Source organism: Pseudorasbora parva, chromosome 1 (assembly GCF_024679245.1).
Source record: "Pseudorasbora parva isolate DD20220531a chromosome 1, ASM2467924v1, whole genome shotgun sequence".
In the NCBI taxonomy this organism is placed as follows: Eukaryota; Metazoa; Chordata; class Actinopteri; order Cypriniformes; family Gobionidae; genus Pseudorasbora; species Pseudorasbora parva.
In genome coordinates, this window is record NC_090172.1 from 38,009,663 (window position 1) to 38,020,740 (window position 11,078).

An 11,078-nucleotide genomic window follows, 5' to 3' on the forward strand; every position below is an offset into this window, starting at 1 on the left:
GGAAGGGGATGATCCAGTTGGGTTTTTACAGAAAATGCTACCTAAATGGATCCCCGAGCTCACGGCGCGCTTTTCTCCGATCGAGATAGATAGAGCTCATCGAGTATACTCGAATGTAAACTCACCTAAACCACGATCGATGAAATTCCGGCTCCTCCGTTATCCCGACAGGCAGGCTATTCTTCAAGGAGCCCAGAAAGCTAAACCCACTCTGCCCGGTGGAGCGCGGCTGGAATTCTATGCTGATTACAGTCATGAGACGGCGCAAAAGAGGAAGGCATTTTCGTCCGTTAGATTCAAGCTTCACCAGAAAGGCGCTGAAACTTTCCTGATCTACCCAGCATCGCTGCGAGTCACACATAAGGGCCAGAAGTACTCGTTCAAATCACCGGATGACGCTGAAAAATATCTCGAGGGTCTGGAAGCTGTGGTACCAACTGCTCGAAGATCTTTAAACTTCCCACTTCAGGAAGAAATGGAAGAGGCTGATTAAAGAGATCAGTAATGTTTATGCTGATAACCTACGTAATACATGGTCCAAAGACAGTGACTTGGTAACTAATCTTTTATTTCCATACAGTTGCTTTTTGTTATTGTTTTTACGAGCAGATAGGTTGTTATTTCTACGGATTTTATGTTGACCTTTTTGAGTTTGAAAATATTCATTCTGTAATTTTAATTTCCTCATTTGTTAAAATGGTAGGAGGCAACTAATGTGAATACCGCTTAGACATTGCCTCGCGATCGCCACAGATGTTTGAAAATGGGATATGGGGGGGGGGGGGCATAAAGCACTCAGGATCTTTGTTTTTCCATATACGGATTTATAGTTTGTTGGTATATTTTTTTTAACCAACTCTAAACTTTACAGTTTACTTTGTACGAGTATGGAAATCTTAGATTATGCTTAGAATAAACACACTATCCTTTAATGTCAGGGGATTAAACTCTCCTATCAAACGGACACGGGTTCTAGATATTTTGCACAGAAAAAAGATCGATGTAGCGTTTCTTCAAGAAACCCACCTAACCACCAATGACAACCAGAGAATGCAAAATAGGCACTACATTCCTATAGTATCATCGAGTTGTAAATCAAAAAAAAAAAAAGGTGTGACAATTCTATTCAAACGCAACTCTAGTTTTATCATTGAGGGCACAGGTGCCGATGATGATGGTAGAGTAGCATATTGCTGTACATTAATAGAAGGAAAGAGGTTTGTGTATGTATTTGTAATGTATATGCTCCAAACTCGTATGACGCCTGCTTTTTTCCAAATATTGCAAAAATCCTACTATCTCTTCAGGGTTATTCAATTATTATTGGATATGACATGAATGCTGTGCTTGATCCAGTTCTGGATCGTTCCAATTCTGCGGTTTCAGTAGCGCAATTACAATCGTCTGCAGCCCTGAGATTGTTCACTAAAGATTTAGATGTGTGTAATGCTTGGCGAATACATAATCTAACAGCTAAAGAATACACACCTCAAAAAATTTCCCAATAAAACAATCATACAAACATGTCTTAAATTATTATTTCAATTAACCAAAACAGTCAACATTATTATTTGATAAAATGCCAGCATTACCGAAGGAACTCACCTAACACGCTAGGAGCACCGAGAGCATCATTAATGAATGTCCCACCAGAAATAAACCAAACATACTGTAGTTCCGGGAAGAAAAGTAATTGAACTATAAAAATCAGAAAATGGTTTATATTAAATGAAAATCATTAGTGGTAGTTATTAGTCTACTTTCCACGTTTGAAAATCTGTGAAATTGATGGCTAAATAATCATGTTATATGTCACAAAGCTGCAGATTTTAATACAGTTTACAGTATTGAATCACATGTTTAATTAAAAGTCAGAGTACTTCTTATTTATTTTAAGGAACCTGTTTGATTTAGTTTACCCATACATGTTAATTAATGCATTAATTACCAAACATGTACTAACATGTATTAATGCTGCTGTATTCATGCATGAATCATGATGACTCATGTCTTAATTCAGGATAGCTCCTCATTTGTTCATGATTAGTTCATATCTTAACTAATCATGAGTTCATGTTGAATTAACTATCAATTCATGTATTAATACATGATTATTCATGTCCTGTTATTGTAAAGTGTTACCCAAAACAGAACAGAATAAAAAACAGAGCTGAGAAGAATGTGTCTGTAAGCTGCTGATTTCACTAGAATAGTTCTCCAGTGAGCGTTTGTTTGGTGATTTTGTAGAAAAGGTCACAATGAGCCTAGTATTGAAATGCATTGGTTTTTATTTCACAGTCTATTGCCTCCCGCTTCCATTACTATTAACTCATGCAGTCTCTCCATCTCATTTAAAGCACAGCAGAACTGACAGGATGCTCCAAATGACTTGTGCTCTGCTCCTGCTCTGCTCATAGCTCCAAACAAAACACAGATAACAAATGAAGCCGTGGAGATAGAGCTATCAATGAACACAATCAAAAAGATAATAAACACTGCAAATGCAATTGTGCCACAGATGGGGGAAATATGTATTACTGTGAATAATGAGTGGTGAATAGATTTCTCCAGTCTCTCTTTGTTTCGACTGTGCTCATGGCCAACGGGCAAACGACACAATCACATTTCATCAAAACGAGCTCAAAGAAAAGCACTTTTTTTCATGGCTTTTAGGACACAACATGCTCAATGAATGTTGTTGGTGTGGCTGATTAATACATGGTACTGCCTTCATTACATTCATGTGCATATGATGTAGTAAACAGCAGCTGAGGCAGCATCTAATGTTGTATTATGACATATTCTTAACTGTTTTCCTTCTCACTTCACCTTATCCAGAATAGCCTCTGGCTTCTCATTTTAGCTCTGGCAACCGCTACATGTTTAATGGGTTTTTGAACTGTCAAGGCCTCAGGGTCAACACTCAACAGAATGAGCAAGATATCTGAATGGAGCTTGTTCACTCTCTCTCACACACACACTTCATCTGAGCTGCAGTGTTACTTTTAACTCCCCTGTCTGTCTGTCTGTCTGTCTGTCTCTCTCTCTCTCTCTCTCTGTCTCTGTCTCTGTGTGTGTGTGTGTGTGTGTGTGTGTGTGTGTGTGTGTGTGTTTGTGTGTGTGTGTGTGTGTGTGTGTGTTTGTGTGTGTGTGTGTGTGTGTGTGTGTGGGCATGTTTTTGTGACATATGAGGACACAAATGTGTATAATGATATGGGTATGACACAGGTATTACAAGGCGAGGGTGAAATATGAGGACATTGGGCATGTCCACATTTTTTAAAAGGCTTACAAATCATACAGGATGAGGTTTTTTTTAGAAAGTAAAAATGCAGAATGTTTCCTGTGATGGGTAGGTTTAGGGACAGGGTCAGTGTAAGGGGATAGAAAATACGGTTTGTACAGAAAAACCATTACGCCTATGGAATGTCCCCAGATGTCACAAAAACAAATGAAGTGAAGTGTATGAATCGAAGCAGATGTTCTCAGTTGTCAGCTCAGATCCAGAGGGAAATCAGATGAACTACACACTAAAATTAAAGCACTGTCAGAGCAACATGTTCTGTCGTGATTATTGATTAATCATCTGATTGTATTTCTCAATCTAATCGCAATTATTTGAGATAACAGTAATAATTGTGACGTTTAAATTTCAATTACATTTTGCCAAAGAATATATATAAAATAAAATAAAAACACTGTTGTAATAGGGTGATCTTGCTTGACTATTTTCTTGCCAAGCACAGAATTTTCAGTTTTTTGTAAGAAAAAAGCTTTCCTGGAAAATTCTGTGTTTAGCAAGGAAGCGTTCTCTTAAAAAAAAAAAAACTGAAAAAAATAAAATAAAACTGGAAAATGAGTGCAGAATCTCCTGATCAAAACACAGGAGAAGACTTGAGAAAAACAAGCGATCGTATGTAGCAGATGCATGCATCAACAACTGGGTCTGCTCTTGCTTTTGGTATATTGCATGCTCAGATATCCATAAAACAAAATATTCTATAGGCCATAACATTTTGTGTGTGAAAATGATCAAAAATGCTGGCGCTGTCTGGCAACTTTTTAAAAAAAATGCTGGTAGGGAAAGAGTTAAAGGGGACATATTATGCCCCTCTTTACAAGGTGTAAAATAAGTCTATGATGTCCCGAGAGTGTGTATGTAAAGTGTTAGCTCAATATACCCCACATATTATGTTTTATAGCCTGTTTAAATTGTCACTTTTTGGTGGGTAAGCAAAAAAAAAAGTTTTTTTTGTATTCTCCTTTAAATGCAAATAAGCTGGTGCCCTACTTGTTCTTTCAAGAAGAGGGCGGAGTTTCAACAACAGAATATGTCAGAAACAGTGGTGTAGTCTAGATTTTTGTAGTGAGTATACTGTGATTTCCCCCCGCCCCATACGCACCCATCCCAGAGCGACACACAACAGGCACCACCACACTCACTAATGCAAAAAATGCTTTTCTTAGTATTTTTCGTCTTGTTTCTAGTCAAAATATATATAAAATTCATACATTAAGAAACATTTACTAGACAAGTAAAAATTATTGTCTTGTTTTTGGAAAAATACACAAAATTAAGAGTTTTTGCTTAAAATAAGATACTAATCTGCCATTGGGGTAAGAAAAATTATGTTGTTTTCTGTTTGAATTAAGACTATTTCTCTCCCCCCTTTGGCAGATTATTTTGCTAATTTTAAGCAAAAACCTGTGGTCCAGGTGACATTCATATAACATTTAAGGATAAATATTGGTAATCAGACAGTTGGCAGCACCCAGTGACTTCCACAGTAGGAAAAAATATAGACTATGAAAGTCAATGCATGCTGCCAACTGTCTGATTACCAACATTTCTCAAAATATCATCTTTTGCATTGAACAGAAGAAAGAAACCCCTACCCCTAAACCTACCCATCACACACACACACACACACATATATTATTTTGAGGTGCCAATCCGTTATAGATGGGAGCTTTACTGTATCTTGAAGATTGTTGTCTTCTGAGTTTCTACACTGGCAGTTTAGTTCAGAATAGGGCACAGTTTTTATGAACAATTGGTAATGTGAAAGCTGTCATGCGGACCTGGGACAAATACTCCTCGCTGCAGACTGTAGCGCGGTGACGTCACGAATATTGCGTCACGAATGTGTTAGCGCGCATGCGCAAAGTGACGTTTCGTCGGTATTTAATACGCATGCGCGCCGATGATGTCACTTTTGTGTATTCGCGCATGCGCGTACATTCATTTTCAACTTCAATCACCTGAGGATGATGTTAGCGTTCGCTCGAAAGGTATGGATTCCATGGCAGTAAGTCAATAAGCAGTGTATTTATGTTGTTTTTTACAATTGTGTGTTTGTGTTAACAGCTTTTAATTGTTAGGGATGCCATATAGAGCGTCATAAATGTTTAATTTATTAATGTTTAACATGTGTGCCTCTAAACAAATTAATGCTTTGAAGATGTCTTAAAATAGAGCAGAAAGACTTAAATTAAGGAAGTCATGTCATTGATTGTTGCATGCATTGCAAAAATTAAATAAAATAAAAATCCTAATTTTTGTCTTGTTTTTCCAAATAGATATTTAAATATCTTTAAACAGAGATGCATTTACATGGAATGCAAATGTAAATTGGAGTCTCAAAAGAATTAATAAAATTATGGGAATTTATGTTGAAAACAAATCAAATATCTGTCTGCCTGCATGTCATGCCAGTCTGTAATGTGTCTGTCTGTATGTCATGCCAGTCTGTAATGTGTGTGTCTGTCTGCATGTCATGCCAGTCTGTAATGTGTCTGTCTGCCTGCATGTCATGCCAGTCTGTAATGTGTCTGTCTGTAATGTTTGTCTTGCCAAAAAAAAAAAAAAAAAAAAAAAAAAAAAAAATTATATATATTATATATATATATATATATATATATATATATATATATATATATATATATATATATATATATATATATATATTGTTTGTCTGTTATGTCTGTCTGTGTCTATCTATTTATCATGTTTTTGTTTCTGATAGACTGTAAACTTTCAGTTTGTAAACTACTTTGAACTAATGAATCTTCAAACTTCATAGCTATTGAAACTATTTCAAACTTTCAGGCTAGGCTTTTTCAATCTAAAGTTTGTCTTGAGAATTTTTTTCTCTTGTTTTTATTCTTAATAAAATAAGTCTCTTAGGTACTTTACAGACAAAGCTAATAACACTCAAGCATATCTTTGTCTAACTTCTTCCAATAATACATTTTAAAATATTGTCCTGGTATGACCCTGTACGATGTTAATGCCTTTCTTCAAAATTATTCAACATTGTTTGTTCTATATTTTATCTAAATTAGGTGTCTAGAACTGGTGTGCATTTTCCACAGAACACAAACAAGAGTTTCGGGTGCCCTGCTCATTGACACTGTGCTTGCTCTGCACTCTCCAAGGACTGCCCACCCGGGTCTGCACCTGATGGCGGATGGGGAGACCTGTGGTGATTTCATCCAGATAACGAGGATGAGGGCTATTGCTCGGGTTGAATGTTTGTAAATGTGTGTATGATAATCTGTATGTGTACATAATTCTGTAATTATAATGATAAAAGCGATGTCTGCTTTGCTTTGAAATAAAAGAAAGTTGTCACTCTTATGAGTTATAATATGGGATATAGACACTGAAAATGTACTGTATGTAATCAGTTTAACATCAAACTACTTTATTGGCATAAATGTTTTACATGCCGTATTGTCAAAGCAACAGAAACTGTCCAAAAAATATAATACACAAAAATAAAGAAGAACAATGTAGGCTACAACATAATGTGAAAATAACACATTTATACCATCTGCCATTATTTTATACAATTAATGATCTATGTACATTATGTTACTAAGGGTGGTTATTTATTTATTTAGTGATATTACTTATTTTATTTATGGTCTTAGCGTAATTAGTTTATATGTTTGTAATGCACGGGGCATGTAATTCTTGCAAGTTTCTTCGTGTGTTTGCTGTATTGAATTGGGAATTCAAATTAATAATTTTTGTGAGGGTGAAGATGAATTTCCACCTGCGTGGACAATAGAGTTGTAATCTAAACTACACTTAGTTTAAATAAAATACACAGCCATTACAGAGTATACTCTGTAATTCTTTATAATTATATTGTTTTACCTCAGATGGCATGGTCAAAACCAAGGATATGTGTACTCCGTTTTGCTGTTTTTTATTATTACTTTAGCGTTTTTAACATTTTATTAACCTATTAAGTCAAGTTTTCTCATGCATTTTAAAGACGTGGGACGTCAAACAAGAAATCAAAACGCAAATAGTACACGCATGCGCTGTCACCACGTTATTGCGCATGCGTTTTAAAGATATGCGATACGTAATATTCGTGACGTATATTCGTGACGTCAGCGCGCTACAGTCTGCAGCGAGGGGTATCTCACCTGGGAGCGCACCAGAACCACACCATACCTGGAGGAGGAATATAACGCGGCCCCTTTAAGAGATGCGCGTCCCCCATTGAACTGCCGATATTTTGTATGTGTGTGTGCAGAACTGTGCAGCGATTCACACGAACAGTGTGAAAAACACGGACTTGGAGCGCTTTTGTTTAGAAAAGTAAACTGCGTATTCGTTTTAGCCGATTGCAATGCATTTAGTTCAATAAAACATGTAATGTAAGCGGTAATGGTGTTAATGATTTACCTCAGATATGAGCGAGAGTGAGCTTCAGTGCATCGCACTCAGACTGCAGAGATGTGCTCGTGTAAACATCAGGACGCAGAGAATAGTTGATCAAAGTGCAGAAAAGTTGCGGTGATTGGTCAAAATTGCGAGTCGCACTGGATTTTCTGTAACGTCCGTGTCATCTGCTACAGCTGAAGTGTCACGCAAAGCTGCTGTAGCTCTAAGGGCAGGCTTCCGAAAACACTCAAAGAGTCTACTTTCGTTTCATATCTTCTTTTACATTAGTTCATTACAAACTTGCGCCAAAAAAGACCGCCAAGCAACTGAATTTCCTTGGTAGGTGACGTCAGATCAAGGTCACAGGCCACGGAAGCCCCAATGGTCCAAAAACCTTAGTGATTCGCAATCGCAACCACAGTCTGTGTACGCAACACAGACGTGGTGAATTATGAATGAAAGTTCTGTCACAAAACGATATTGTTACGTATCCTCACGCTTTTTTAAGTGGGTATACGGAAATCCTTGTCCTTTCCTAGTGGGTATACGGAGTATACCTGCGTATCACGTAGGGTCAGAAACCAATGGTTAGCCCGAACTGGTCTCGGACAATAATGCCTAAAGAGCCAGAGATGTTGCTTGGACACAGATTTGGTTTAATTCCTTTTAACTTGCATTGCCATCTTGCATTTATCTAACGTTATTAGTACAAGCAGACCCTGTCCAAATGATGGCCACAACTTTACTGATGTGTTTTATGTAAAGTTTATTGTTCATCACACAAAAGATTAAGTGTCTGTGTATTAACTGCTGAATATACAGTTCAAGAAGTGCACATTAAAGTCTTATCCATAAACACACTCTCTCCCTTGCATCAGCATAAACAGTGAGATACACAAAACACTCGTTACAACTAATAGTAAATAAATATATACAGTACAGACCTTATGCATTTTCAGGGGTAAACATTTATATCCATAAAACAGCAAAGGTAAAGCATTATAATTGCAAAATCAGAAGGTAAATCAGAATGGGAGAGAAATCTGAGCGGTTCAAGCTTAGACAGTAAAAGAAATGGACACAGCGACCCCATAAACTTCAATCGGGACAAGTGAAGTAAATTAGAAGCACTCACTTCCAGCCTCAGACTGAGCTTGACGACATATGTGACGTGCAAACTGAAATCTGAATTACGGAATCTTGCAGAGACGGAGAGTGTGAGCAGTATCAACTTTTGTTAAGTATTCTAATTAATTATTTTGTCATTTAGCATAGTGTTTATTTATTTTAAAATGTAACGCCATTATGTGCCTGCGAGCTTCTCCTCATGTCTCTACGATTCTATACGGTATTTCTCTAAATCGGCGACAGAGTGAGTAGCGGTATGGAGCCTTTTATACATTATGTTTCTTTAGAAATAAACAATGGACAAATGTAAAGTTATTCGCTGTCAAAGTGACGCAAAAATGAATGGGAGTCAATAGGATGCTAACAGAAGGTGATGGCTTGGTTAGCAATGGCTGTCCTATGGTAGGTATGCTTTCCGGGTATCTGATTACACCCTTGGGTTCAACCATAGACAGTAAAAGGGTTCAAGCCTGCCACACTCGTGTTGAAAACTGAAGCCAAAGCGTCTCGATCGCCCAGAGGTGGTAAATTGGCACCAGTATAGCTCATGACTCCCAGGCCTCCATTTATTCTAATAGACACGAGATAAATTAAATAATCAAATTACACTTCAAATAATTTTCTTCTGTCATTTTAGGTAGTTTTCATCACGATGATTTAATTTCATGATTTCATTGGGGCTTAAGCTGAGTGAAGTTTTTGGAGAAGATTGGGGCTTTAGCTTTAACTTTTAAATTTCAATAACTGTTTTTAATAAGATTGATCATTTTAATGTTGTTAAAAGCTCAGGATCAACTGCTCCTGTCAGAGATATTGGTAAAATGCATAAAGAGTTAATGCATATTAAAGCAAAAAATAAAATAAAATAAACATTTACCTGAAATCTCAGGACAAGATGATTAATTTCATTGTGCTTGTGATATATGAGCATCGTTTTGGAAAAAGCAGAAAAGAAAGGAGAAAAATGTCAAATTAATTTCAGGCATAATTACACCTATACAACTTAGGTTATATTTAAAATTTAGTTTTCTGTACAAACTCTCCAAAGTGCTTGTGTGAAACTGCCTTTTAATTTGGGCTTTGAAATACAAACAAATGTAATAAAACACATTGTTCTCATTTGTATGTCTCTAAAACTTTCCCCTGGCCTTTTTATGTAATATCTGTGAGTAGGACAGAGTGAGGAGAGTTGGAACACATTTTAGTTTCAACATCTGTATCTGTGTTAATTTTTCATTGCGTGTCTGTCATTTTAATAATATACACATATTTATCTGCTTCAAATGTAATACTTTAAACAGCTAAACTATTTATTTATTGTGGTAATCTAAATCAATAATTGTTCAAAATGTGTTATGCCAATCCCTCACATATCAAATAGATTAATTTTAAAAGAAACAAGAAACATGTTAGTCCATATCACAATTCACAAAGAAAGTTATAATATAACTGCACCATCTGCTCAGAGATATTTCTAGATCTTTTCTTCTTTCTTTTTTTAACACATTAGTCTCCCATTAGCTTTTCATGTACAAGTTCTACTGTCACCTTAAAATGATGGTGGTCATGTATGATAGTGAATTCAACCTTGTATCTCATTTCTAATTGGTTAAACTGATGGTGTTACAACTCACCCCAACAGTCACAGCTCACCCACATAGCGGAAATTGGAGACCTAATCAATGGAGAGATAAAGATGTAAAGCATGTTTTAGCTGCAGGAAATATGAAGCATAATGAGACAGACAAGAGCAGGATAGAGGCAGAGAAAGAAAGATATCCTATGTGATTTCCTATTATTATCCAGTGTACGAAAAGACTTAAGCCTCAAAGAAACATAATCAAATCTTAAACAGAAAGAACCTCGAAATTCTAAACACTTAGCCTACAACAATTACTCACATTTGGATCTGGATTGTTTAGAATTAATGACATCCTATTGTAATATTAAAGGTGCCCTAGAATGAGTTGAAACAATATGTTAAATCGGGGGTGCTCAAGTCGATCTCGGTCGACCAGTCAATCGCAGACTGCTTTCCAGTCGATCGCGGGAGTAAATTGCACTCTGGTTTGCCCTTTCTCTCTTCAGCGTTCCCACGCCTCACACCTCAAAATACATACAATATTAACCATAATAAACATATTATTTATTGAGTAAAGAAAATGTTGTATTTAGCCTATTTAAAAAAAGTTAATTTACCCTTACAAGATCACTGATTACGTTCTGCGCTGTGCTGTGTGTGCCGGAGGAGGGGCGGAGCTTTCCA

At 36.5% G+C, this 11,078-nt stretch overlaps 1 long non-coding RNA gene across 1 annotated transcript; it reads left to right on the forward strand.

Moving 5' to 3' along the window:
• The first annotated feature begins 5,094 nt into the window (after positions 1-5,094).
• Positions 5,095-6,640, forward strand: LOC137084362 (uncharacterized). The gene is made up of 2 exons (XR_010906749.1): positions 5,095-5,309; positions 6,346-6,640. It is a non-coding gene; the product is annotated as an uncharacterized lncRNA (long non-coding RNA).
• The last annotated feature ends 4,438 nt before the right edge of the window (positions 6,641-11,078 follow it).